Genomic DNA, 13687 nt, shown 5'->3' on the forward strand with positions numbered 1-13687 from the left:
CATCCAGTCTTCCTGGGGAGTTATACCACTGCTGACTGGTTTGGAGGAATCCTCCTGGTGCCACAGTGCAACTTCAAAGGTTTGGAATACCATCCCTGGTTTTCGGCATGCTTTTTGCTCTGCCTGTTATCCAAATTCTCTAACTTATTCCTATTGGGGGTGGGGTGCCAAAACAATATCATTTTGAATGAAATAAAACAACACAGTGGTGAGGAGAGTACTGTTTACCTCACTCTAACCAACTGTGACAGCCAGCCTGAAGATCAGAGCAGGCAGCAATTGCACAGCTCAGGCACGGAGAGTCACTCAGCGCTGTCTGGGTACCACAAGTTCTCTTCAAGCTCTTCCCTGCAGGAACTGCAGTGGACTTTCTTCACATTCTTTGGTTGATGTAGCTCCAGGTGTTGATTTCTGCCGCCTTCTGAAGCATTCCCAAGAGTTCCACCATCCTGCGGAGACCCAGAATGCCTCCTTTCAAACTGCAACCCCATTCTATCATGTTAGAATTCCGCAAAAATGAAATAGTCAGCAACAATTGCATGCCCCAAAATTTTGGTAGTCTTATCCAGTGTTTCCCAACCTTGTGCCTCCAGATGTTTTGGGACTACAACTCCCATCATTCCTGACCACTGGTCTTGCTAGCTAGGGATGATGGGAGTTGTAGTCCCAAAACATCTGGAGGCACAAGGTTGGGAAACACTGGTCTTATCAAAATGCTTTAAAAAATTAAAATTAAAAACCACATTATATTTAACAAATGTAGACATTTCATGTGTCATACAAACTCTAAATGATAGTAAGAAGCACAACATTCTGTTATATTGACCTTTCAGGATTCCTACATTAAGTTAATACAAAACCTTTTACATAACAATTGTATTTTGTCGTATTTTAAAATATCAATCTAAGCAAACAACAGCAGAAGTTTGAGTAAAACAGCTGGAGGTACACATAGGAAAATTGTGGTTTTAAGCAACAGGGGTTTGAGGAAAGAAGGGACAAGAAAGCATGGGAATGGGGTTGAAAATCACAGGGGCATGAAAGGGCCTGAAGAACAGGAGGGGATGGTGGCCTTGTAACTGGGCAGACGGTGAAAAAAGTTCTTATAGCTGCAATGTGTAGGACAGGCACCCCCAAACCTCGGCCCTCCAGATGTTTTGGACTACAATTCCCATCATCCCTGACCACTGGTCCTTTTAGCTAGGGATCATGGGAGTTGTAGGCCAAAACATCTGGAGGGCCGCAGTTTGGGGTTGCCTGGTGTAGGAGGAGGAAAATGCAGGATGCTACCATGGGGTAATTTGTGTGCAAGAGGGGGTTATACAAAAGAAGGAGGTGGCGGAGGCATGAAAATGGGGCTGCACATGAAAACAGGTGCCATGTTGGGCTGCAGAATAGGAGAAGAAGGGACTTCAGAAATGGGATTTGAAAGGTGAAAAGTGAGTTTGGTAGTTTCATGGTGTGGAGAGGGCAAGCTCTTGTAGGCTAATATGGGAGGAGAGGGGGAGCTTGGCGAGTAGAGTGAGCAAGGTCACAGCCCCTATTACTTATGTAATGCAACAGGATTGTCGTGGTTTTTCCAAGAGCTATAAAGCTGGCAAGAGGAAAGAGAAACTCAGCCATTTGCCTAATTCCTTGTTTAATTCCTAATTCCTTGTTTAAGAAGACAATGTTCTAATAATTTGAAGAAGTGATTTAACTAGTAGCCCTCAAAGGCTGCTAATTCAAGTCTTGGTTCTCCTCCAGGGTGTATGTAAATTAAAACTGCCCAGTTTAGGGATGTATGGTGCTGTCTTCCACTATACCACACTATTATCTATTTAACTCAGTATTGCCTGTTCTGACTGGCAGCAGCTCTCAGATAGAGATCTTCCCCATCAGTGACTACTGGAAATGCCAGGGATAAAACGTGCAAAGCACAACCACTGAACTGTGTTCCCTTCTTTCCCACAAGGCAGAACAGCGTACCAGCAATGTACTGTGACTTACCAGGTGTGTTTGGCAACTGCTGCTGGACTGCCATACATAGCTGGTATGCTGTGTTGAGTTGTGATTTAATATTTGTATTCTGCTTTCCCAACAACCAATGTTGAGCTCAAAGCAGCTCACAATAATCACAGAAGCATTAATAGAGCAACAAGCATTGCAATTGCTAGCAGTGTTAGAAACTGAAATATAGGAGCTAAATGGCACCTTAAACCTAGGTTATGGGCGCAACAATAGAATGTCTAGGTGTGCTTTTTTATAACAAGAATACAAAGCTGAAAATGAATGAACTGCAGCTAAAACATGTTCATTTTTCACATGGTCTAGTCCTTCACCTGTCCACCCCCCTAATATTCTTAAGAGGGTCTCTTCTCCAGTCTTCAGAGAGTAGCTGGAAGTGGGGAGGCAGAAAAAGGTCCTCCTTGCCTTCTTCTCTGCAGTTTTAATCTGAAATCTTAGGCCCAGTACTGCACCCAGAGCTCAGAAACTGCTCACACTAATGAAATTCCCTGTCGTAAAATGCGCCCAGAGCAATGGGAGTTTCGAACACGGATTGCTAGAATATCATATAAAGCTAAAAACAACAACCAATTCATCAAAACAATTGATAGTCATAGTAATTCATGGTATTGCCAGTATTGTGTTTGGGATGCTTGGCTTTATAACTAGAAACAGACAGCAAAGATTAAGCAAGCTGTTGCAAACTGAGGAAGAAAAAGTAAATTCCCCAAGAATCAGTAACATACCCTATGTGTATCATTTCTGCAATCAGAGTACAAGGAGAGCTACACCATCACACCAGTCAGCAAAGCAGCATACAAGTCTTCCAAGCTTGGAAATTACCTATTCACTCCCCCGCAGAGAGAATTTTTCCGATGGAGCAACAATGGGAATCATCATGCAAAGTGAGACATAGAAGGAATGCATAAACGTCTGAAGGTCAGTTCTCTTTTACGCTTCTTTCCTCTCTGGGAATAAATGTCAAGAGTCTGTTTGTTATTTTAGTTTGGGAAGCGCAATAATCTATCTGAACTGGAGATCACTTTAGGTGTAGATATACTCAAACGTGCATGCCAAAATAGCTTCTTTTGGTTAAAATATAGGACTCGTTTTGCTGTAAAGATGCTAGGAAATGCTAAAATAAAATAAAGAGGTAGATTGATGCTATCAGATTGTATTGCAGTGATAAAACCAATCAATTTTTATAAAATATTTGTTCATTTGTCTACACTTCTGCACTTACATAAGGCCAACATGCAATATAGACTTGCAGGTAGACCAGTCCTATGGTCTGTTATCCTAAGGCTAGCAATGGTACAACAGTACTTCATTTTGGATGGTAATCCTAGCAGCAAGGTCAACAGCACACTAACTGCAAGAGTGTCCACAAGAATAACAAGACCCCCAGAGTGTTCTGCTGTCTTAGTTCGCTGGGTCACCTTGGGCCAACCTCCCCCCCCCTTCTCTTTTTCTTTCTTTCTTTCTTTCTCTTTCTTTCTTTCTCTCTCCCTCTCTCAGCTTAACCTACCTCACAGGGTTGTTGTGATGGCCAAATGGGGTGGATAAGAATCAAATACCGTGTTTGAATCATGCATGTCCCCTTAAGCTTCTTGAAGGAAATTGGGAAATAGATAGATATAAACAGACTTGGGTTTCTTGATTTCTTGGCATAGCTAAGTAGCTCTCAAGGGTTTAAAATATGAGATATCTTGAGGGATATAAAACCAACAAAACTTCTATATATTTTTTAAAAAAGATTCAGGGACCCCACTGCCTGCAGAACTTCCATTTGCTGAAAAGGCCGGAGTTTGTTGTAGCTTAGATGGCTTAATACTTTAAGTGGCTGAGTAGATAGATGTGCTGTATGCAGAACAAGCTGCACATTTCATTGGAAAGAAAGAGGAAAAAGCCAGAGCTGTATATTATCTTGCTGCTATAGGCAAGATGGCCTGACCCCTTGAAACAGATGTTATTTATGCATTTATTACAGGCACTAAATAACTATAATAACAAATATTGTGCAGAGGGGGGAAATGAAACCACCAATGACTCAGGATTATAAAAAGGAGCCTTCATTTATTTAAAGGAAGTTTTAAGGAATAAGTTTTAAGGAAGTTTCAAATCACATCAGTTGTAAAGTCTGGAAACAGCCGAATCCTTTAATTCCATGCACTGTGTCCACATATCCACTTGATTACATGCTCCTAAATTTTCTGTATTACTCCTGATGCAGGGCATTAACAACGCAGAACTTTTATTCTAAGCAATGTGATTACACTGGCAGGTTGTAAAACAAATCTGGGGTGGGGTAGGAGTTGAAATCAACTCTGAAACAAAAACAAAAGGGGGGGGTACTTAGAATCACCAAAGGCCAATGGACTGCAATCAGACACATTAGGAAAACTCTTGCTCAAGGGAACTTTGTGAGAGACACTGTGCCCTGATTGGGCTGAGCTATAGATTGTACTACCTGTCCAGGCACACTCTCTTTCCTCTTTCCATCTCTCTCTGGTCTGTCAGCAATGTGACAACATCTGCTACGGTAAGTGTGAGCTTCATGTGTGGAATAAGGGTTAAGATTTCATTCTGATAGAGGCCTTTGTAATTTCCCTTTGTTCTCTTATTTCCATTTTTCCCCTTTTCTTGCTTTTCCCTTTCTAGATTAGTGTGATTTTTAATTCATTTTATTTTGAAAACTTTTAATAAAAATCTATTTTTTTAAAACACTGCATTTTGAGCAAGAATTAAGTATTCTTTGTAACTGAATTAACAATTTAAGCATGCCGGAACAAAGTTGCTTCATCTGTTACTCTTCCACAAGTATTCTGAGTGAGTAAATGCTGTTTTTGCCTTTTACAAGACTCTTTGTGTGATTGTTATTTTAAGGGGTTGAAAAGGGGGGAACTACCAGAAAAATCCAGACTGTCTTAAAGCATCCAGGATTACTTAAACTAAAAGGCTAAAACTAGCCAATCTAAGATTGCTTTTAGCCTGCAAAGGGATGCCCTCTGCTGAACTCTGAGGAAGGAATGATAATTATCTAATAAAGATATCTTCTCCTGCCATCTGTTCACATCCCAACAGAAAGGATGTCCTTTCAGAGTAGTTGGGGCAACCCAGTCAAATGGGTGAGGTACAAATATTAAAATTATTATTATTATTCATAGTTCTGTATCAGATACAAAAATGAAAATCTTAAGTCACAGTGGATTGTATTGAAGGGGCTAGATAGTTAGATAGTCAGCCCTGAGTGCTGACTGGAAGGACAGATCCTGAAGCTAAGGCTCCAGTACTTTGGCCACCTCATGAGAAGAGAAGACTCCCTGGAAAAGACCCTGATGTTGGGAAAGATGGAGGGCACAAGGAGAAGGGGACGACAGAGGACGAGATGGTTTGACAGTGTTCTCGAAGCTACGAACATGAGTTTGACCAAACTGCGGGAGGCAGTGGAAGACAGGAGTGCCTGGTGTGCTCTGGTCCATGGAATCACGAAGAGTCAGACACGACTAAATGACTAAACAAAAAAGATAGTTGGGGCTGTAACCCTTTCTGAGCTGAGATCAAAGACCACCAGTTCATTTTGTAGTTTTGATCAGTTTCCCACCCCCACCACCTTAGGGACCTGCTTCACAGGGTCACGAAGAGGATGAGCACAAGAAAAGGTTGCAAAGGTCAGACTTCCGGCAAGGGTGCGCTAGCGAGCGGGTCGCGAAAAGGGACGCTCTGCTTAGGCTGGAGCGGACAAACTGGCAGTGGTCAGATAGACACCCCCCCCCCCCGAAAAATGTAAAAAAATACATAAATTTTGGAATGAGACATATGAGAAATGGAAAAGGATGTTAAAAATTACATTTGAAAAGAAACCCAAATGTTTTTTATTAAGTTTAATCCCAGAAAACATACCTAAAGATAGAGAAAATATTTTTTTTGTATGCCTGCAGTGGCGAGACTACTGATAGCTCAGAAATGGAAAGGGATAGAAATACCAACAATTCAGGAGTGGCAAATGAAGTTAGTAGAATTTATGAACTTGGCAAGAATGACAGCGGCAATTAGGAATATACCAAAACAGAGAATAAAAGCAGAATGGAAACATGTTGAAGAGTATTTTTAAAAAGAAGGTATAGAAACGGAGCTAGTTATTTCTTTTGATTAAGAAAGCACATATGAATATACATATATATAGAAGGATGAAATAATTAATTAATAAGTCTAGGATTCTAAACCAATAAGAGGTAAAGCAAGTTATGTGATTATAGTAAGGGAAAGGATATATTAGCGATTGGAAGTCAATTTTAAATTATAATGAATAGATTTTATGTTTACATGTTAATATTTTATAAATTTGTTTGGGGATTTGCTAGTTTTGTTAATTTGGTATCATTTATTGTTTACTGTTTAAATGATTTAATTCGCCCAACAAGTTACAATTATTTTTGGTTTAATGTGTTTAGTAATTTATGTTGGGTGGCTTAAGTGTGTACTGTATTTATGTTATTATATTTATTCCCTTGTGTGTGTGTTTGTGTAATCTCTTAATTTTTTTTGACTAAATCTTGAATTTTAAATTTAAAAAGAAAGAAAGAAAAGGTTGCAAAGGTCTTTTCACCTTGCATGTGACATATACATACAATTAACAGTAGCATAGCCAATGTTCATAACAGTGTATGTGTGTGCATGTAAGACTTGTGGGGTGGAGGGGACCAGAACTAGCTTGTCTCTTTACAAACGTGTTGCTTAGATCCTTCCCGAATACTTTGCAGCATTATTGTCCAGGAGTACATATTGATTTAAGCTTTTTTTCAAATATTAGTAGTAATAATCCTGAAACAGTTCAATATGTATTACTAAAGCAATCCAATTAGTTGGCAAAATGCACTGAGGGAGATGTTTTCCACATCTAACCAAAGAGCCATTGTAAGCAATTGCTGAACCATTCACATATTTGTGTAGCTTCTGATCTGGCTTACTGTACTGGCCCTGCCCCGATTCTGGGTCACTAGATACTACACTTGATCTTAGCCAAAAGGCCGAGAAATAACTTGCAATAACTGCTTTTTTCTCTGTAAACCTCATGTATGGTGACTCTGTGACGTGAGACATTTGTCCCCAGGATTGCAGCACCATCCTGAGTCATGGATCCCTCACATCTTGGCCTCCTTCCTGTGTGCCAGTCATTTAACAAGTGTCAATGCACAATCAGGGTTGTGTTTCAGCCCTTATTTCTCATGCAGAGGAGCTGGATTTCTGGTCAAATTCCCAGTTGCTTGCATTTCGATTTGGTCGTGGCATCGCTACAAAAAACAAATGCCCCCTTTTTGGACGAAAAGTTGATTCCTAGGATGACTGCTGCCAAAGGGACGCCTGCAAACAAAGAGGGAGAGGTGAAGGTTAACCTTGCCCTGTCAAGCTGGCACACACCCCAGTGGTTGCTCAGCATTCTCCAGTGATCACCATAGGAAAGCAAACAGGGGCTGCCATGTCGTCAGTGTGAGGCAGCTGTAAACCATCTCGCAAAGGACGGGCAGTGCAAGGAGAGAATAAACCCTGCCTGGAAGCTTCAGCTAGCCAGAACTGGATTCACTTTACATTAAGATCAATGACCCTGCGTGAGTGTGCAGCAAGTAAAGGTGAAGTCCGTGACACAGACCAGGACACACAGCAGATTCCTCCAATGGAATCCATATTTTTTTGCTTTTTAAGCTCCCCCAGGTTCCTCAAAGCAGTTTCAAGGGGTCTTGTTGTTTAGTCATTTAGTTGTGTCCGACGCTTCGTGACCCCATGGACCATAGCACACCAGGCACTCCTGTCTTCCACTGCCTCCCGCAGTTCGTAGCTTCGAGAACACTGTCCAACCATCTCATCCTCTGTCGTCCCCTTCTCCTTGTGCCCTCAATCTTTCCCAACATCAGGGTCTTTTCCAGGGAGTCTTCTCTTCTCATGAGGTGGCCAAAGTACTGGAGCCTCAGCTTCAGGATATGTCCTTCCAGTGAGCACTCAGGGCTGGTTTCCTTCAGAATGGATAGGTTTGATCTTCTTGCAGTCCATGGGACTCTCAAGAGTCTCCTCCAGCACCTTAATTCAAAAGCATCAATTCTTCGGCGATCAGCTTTCTTTATGGTCCAGCTCTCACTTCCATTCAAGGGGTATTAGAGATGTCCAAATTTCTTTGCATGTCACCTCATTTCTGATAGATGTGGTGACGTGCAAGTTAAGATCTCCTGAGAATGCCAGAGCATGTCTGAAAGCACCACTGAATTTGGGTGATGTCCACCCCATAATATGCTGTCACTTGTTTAGCTCATATTCACCCATCGTTTTGTGAAAACTGAGCAACATGGTAAGTGATTATCATGTATTCCTTACATCATTTCAATACACTGCAAGGTTAAAAAACCAGGATACATTATAAACTCAGTTCATAGGATAAAGTGGGCAATTGTGTTGTGTTGTTGTTGTTTTAAAAAAATACTTTAAGAGGTGTAGAAAAACCCAACACAGATTTGACATCAAATCTGTTGCCCACTCTTAAGTCAGCAAGAGTAGATTTGTCTACTAGGGCAAGGTTTCTCAACCTGCTGCTGTTCTTACCCCAACCAGATTCCAAAGAAGGCTCAGGTAGTTGCATATTTATTCATCCCCCATAATTTGATATAAATAAAAGAATGACAAGAAACACTCAGTGAAGCCTGGATGGCACAGGGGCCTGGGGTCCATAGAGTTCATTTGGTGACCTTGGACCAGTCACTATCCCTCACTATCCCTTGACGCAGCTCACATGGTTGCTATGAGTATAAAATGTGGGGGAGGGGGCGCCCCAAGTGCCTTGGAGGAAGGGTGGAATAAAAATGTAATAAAATAATGAAAACCACATTCCTCACAGAGAATCCATTAAATGAAAAGTAGAAAGCCCACCTCCTCAGCCAGTTGGAAAACCTCTATTCTGCAAAAGTGGATTTAAACTGCAGAAAACAGCTTTTCTAAAGTGGTTTGTATTGGACGGATCACAAGAACAATAACCACAAAATATGCTCCACTGTAAACGCTTCCAAATCATCAAATTTCTTACTTCAATAATAAAACTTTGGAGGGGCGGAATTGTTTTAAATCAAAAGCGGGTAGTACAAAGTGAATATAAGATTAGGTATTTAAATAGCTATGCAAAATGACAGATCTCAGCCCTTTGAATATCATCTAGGCCAGGGTGGAGTTAAAATGCCAGACCAGGCCGCCAATTTTGTCCTCGTCCTTTTCATATACTTCTTTGCAGTTTCCTTGTGGATCCTATTACTTGGTCCGCATTCTACACTTTGTCTCGCCTAGCTTATTTCCAGGGTGGGTGTCAGCCATGGGAAAGGCTACCGAAGGAAATAAGAGGAGTTGGAAGTCTCTGCTACAGCAGCCTGGAAAAGACAGAACAGGGAGGGAGGGGGGGGTTAAGTTTACAAAGATGGCAGTTGGCCAACTTGATGCTAAAAGTCTGGGCATCAAGAGGTATACAAAAGACCTTGGAAAAATGTGAGTGGTAGAAATGTTTACAAATACATTGGGTGGGCTCAGTTCTCGTCGAAATCAGTGTGATCAGTCACGACATGAGCATGAGAAGAGCCTCCTGGATTCCCCGATGGCCCATCTAGTCCCGCATCCTCACAATAGCTGACCATTAGCCTGTGGGAAACCTGCAAGCAGGATTTGAGCACAAATCCTGTTTCCACTGTGGAGGCAGAGCATAGCCATAGTGGTTAGTAGCCATCAATAGCCCTCTCCTCCATGAATTTGTCAAATCCTTTCAAAGCCCTTGATCATTTTGGTTGCCCTTTTCTGAACCTTTTCAAACTCCGTAATAACCTTTTTGAGAATTTTCTAGTTGATTTAAACAGGATCAAAGTACATCTAATTAGTCTGGATCTAACCCAGTGAAAGTACCTATTCTCCTTCTCCTTTTTCAGTGGCAAAGGCCTTTTGAAGTGTTTGGCCTCTTTCCCTCCCTTCTGTTCTTAGCCTTCTAAAAACCCGTGCATTGTGGCGCTACGTTTATCGTAATGAATGCCACTCCGTGTCAAAGCCAGCTCGGTGCTGCTTTTATTGACACTCCACCTTTCCATATATGCTCAATGTGATTTACATCAAACTCAGAGCTGCTGCCAGCCAGTGTAGGCAGTACTGGGTTACATGGACAGATAGGAAGCTGTTCTCTACCAAGTCAGACTATGTTCCATTTCACAGCTCAGTTCACATTGGAAGCCTCTCACTGAACACAAAGCAAGTTTGGGATTATTTGGCTCTTTTGGAATGCATTTGGGAAGGTCATGTTGCTCCTCTTAACTTCCTGTCTTTGTCCACTCCATCCTTCTCCTGTTGCCAGTAAAATGAACATGCATGTTGAGGACAGAGGAAATATATGAGAAACTTTCCCTTTCATTTTCTTCGATGTCACTGATTCAGACATCACTGCAAATGTGTGGGAGCTCCTTCTCCATGGCGTCCATTTGCAGGAGTCACTTTTGTAGAGTCAGTGATAGGGGTCTTTCAGTCATATCAGAGAAGCATAAAATATGGGGAAGCCGTCCTGATTTCTCTGCAGTCACCTATAAATTGATCCCGTGTCAATCAAAGTAGGGAAAAGCTGTCATAGCCAGGGCTGTCTTAAGCGTGCCAGGGTGCAAAGATCTGTCCAGCGCCCCCGCCCCGGTTGCTCAGTCCCAGGAGGGCAGAGTTGGCTGGCCGCCTCAGTGTCTCACTGGCTCATTTGCCCCCGAACTTGCGGCAGAGAGCTGCCCACAGCAGAAGATCCCGCCGCGGTGCTCCAACCGATGGGCGAGCTCTTCCCTGGACTCGACTCTTGGCCCATGAGAGCCCAGCACCCAGGTGCTCCATACCCCTATTGCCTATGGGTAAGGCAGCCTTGACATAGCCTCACCCACCTCATTGCAGAGGCCAAGGTCATTCTTACAACTAAAAACAGTGTGTCCTGAAGGTTATGCTGAATTTTTCCTCTTTATGCAACTCTGCCGTGTAGGATGAATATTAAGTACATTATTCAGTGTGTCCACAGTATTCCTTTGAATATCTGACCCAGCTTTCAGGGAGCTCAGTGACCCGTGAGATATTTGCAATGAATTCCTTGTGAATGGTTTTGAAACATTATCTGTAAAAGAGCCCCGTAAGTGTAAAACACAGCTAAGGTGAATAATTAGTAACATAATATTTATCTGGCAAGTTTCACCTTTTTGGTGCTTGAGAACTGATTGAGACCAGATCGCAGAGTTCTCCAATGTATTCGTTATTTTAAGTTATTTGCAGAATCAGCAAATAATTTTTGGTTTGCGGATCACTCGTGAATTGGGAAAGTTCATAATTCACATTGCGTTGCCTGCCATGGGATTTAGGCAAGTCCTGTTTCTGGTTCTAGCCTGGCAGACATGCACAACAAGCCAACCCACCCTACACAAATGGCCACTTCTGTGAGTACTGCCTGATTGTTCTTGCATGTGTTTTACTGGCGTTAGTAACAAACATAAGAGACTCATAAATATGGCTAGAGTGCAATTTGCTTATAGATTTGCATATTTTCTTGTGACAGTTCTACATTAGAAGAGGTCACAGGTGGATCCACTATGAAACTAACAAAGCTTAAGTTTGAGGGCCTCTAATCCTGAATGGGCCCCAGAAGCAATTTTAGTCCACATTGCTTAAAATTTTTGGGTCTGGTATACCAAATTTGAGTCACATGATTCAAATTGGTTAATTTTTTGTTGTATATATTTCAACAATCCCAAAGTTTGAGTGTCAGTAGCACAGACATTGTAAAGGTGTGGTGATCTGTTGTGGAACGACCCCATGGAAGATGCTAGAGATTACCCAGACCTCATTGTTGATTGTGAAGGGACCCTCATAACAGTTCAAGGCCCCCCAAAATGGATGAGGTGTCCCAGGGCACTAAGGAACCTAAGAATACAGGAGGCCTTCTCTCTAGACCAGTGGTTCTCAAACTTTTTCCTCTGGGCTATGCTTTCAGAATAATTTTCTTTTATTGATTTTTATTGATTTGAAATTCATTGGAAAAGGAAAAGAAACAACTCCTAGCAGTGCTTGATTTATCACATAGAATGCAAGTACTTTTATAATACGATCATGGGACATCCAGAAAGTATAAAACAAAGCTGTTAAGAACAGGAATCACTCCCAATATATGAGAAACGATCGTCTTACATATGTACCTTAAGTACGTATACCAACTCAATGAGGGGTGTAAGCTTGCTTTTGCTGCGTAATCTCATTATATTAGGTTTGATTTGAGGAAAACAAACTTATCTCTTCATCAACACAAACAAGCCTTTCTCATACTGCTGAGTTTAACTGCTGCCCGTAATGTGTTATAGCAGTGGTGGCGAACCTATGGCACGTGTGCCAGACTTAGCATGCAGAGCCCTCACTGCTGGCCATCAGCCTTATTCAAATTGTTGCTTGAAATTGTTTTAATGTAATTTTATTATTGTAAGCTACCCTGGACTCTTTTGGGGGAGTTATAAATTTGAATAAGTAAATAACTTTCGTTCCAATTAGACTGAGATTATTCCCAGACTGAATTTTCTCAAAGTTTGACTCTAGGGCAAACTTTGCTTTGAGGGGAGTCAAAGCTCTTATCCAATGACAAGAAGATATTATACTTCTCACGACCAGGGTGGAGGGGAGCACCACTTTTGTCAAAGCAGTGATTACACACTGCAAACTGTCCCTCAGTGACCTGTGGTGTAGTGGTTAAGAGCGGTAGACTCCTAATCTGGGGAGCTGGGTTTGCGTCTCCGCTCCTCCACATGCAGCTGCTAGTCACACTTGGGCTAGTCACACTTCTCTGAAGTCTCTCAGCCCCACTCACCTCACAGAGTGTTTGCTGTGGGGGAGGAAGGGAAAGGAGAATGTTAGCCACTTTGAGACTCCTTCGGGTAGTGATAAAGCGGGATATCAAATCCAAACTCCTCCTCCTCCTCCCCTTTCTCTTGCCAAAGGTTTTGCATATGCAAGTTTAAAGTTTTCCAGCAGTGGGATCTGCAAGCCCCCCCCCCAAAAAAAACCCCAGAAGGGGTGCAGGATCTGCAGCTGTCACTTTGCACCAAGTGTTTCCATCCCATTTTATGTGACCTAAAAGACTGCCACCTGCCAAGCTTTGATTTGCCCCTTTACTGCAACAATTTTCCCTAGCAGAGCAAATAATAATAATTGGATGGCTTCCAACAGAAGTATTAAAATACAATAATTTATTAAACATTAAAAGCTTCCCTAAACAGGGCTGCCTTCAGATGTCCTCTAAAAGTCTCTAAATGAGCATCTGGGTGCATGTGCAGGTATTTATCAAGGGAACTGCATGGGGAGAATGTCATTGTTTCAACTCCCTACCTCCACCACTGTTTTAATTGAAATCACAAACGCCAATAATTGGGTCTGAAACCCAACAGGCCAGGAAATCCAATCCTGGATTGGATTTAATTTGGCCTGCAGACTTTTATGAAGAGATGGATGCCTTTCAGTATAACCTCTATCTCATAGTAGGTTTATGGTGGTCTCAAAAGCCAGGTTCATATTTTCACGATCCAAATGGTACTTCAGATACTATGGAATGTTGTTGTTGTTGTTGTTGTATCCTTTTCATCTGGTGTGTTTCCACATTCTCTCAAAATTTGGAGTTTTGGGTGTAGTGTGG

Source organism: Zootoca vivipara, chromosome 12 (genome assembly GCF_963506605.1).
Source record: "Zootoca vivipara chromosome 12, rZooViv1.1, whole genome shotgun sequence".
Lineage (NCBI taxonomy): Eukaryota > Metazoa > Chordata > Lepidosauria > Squamata > Lacertidae > Zootoca > Zootoca vivipara.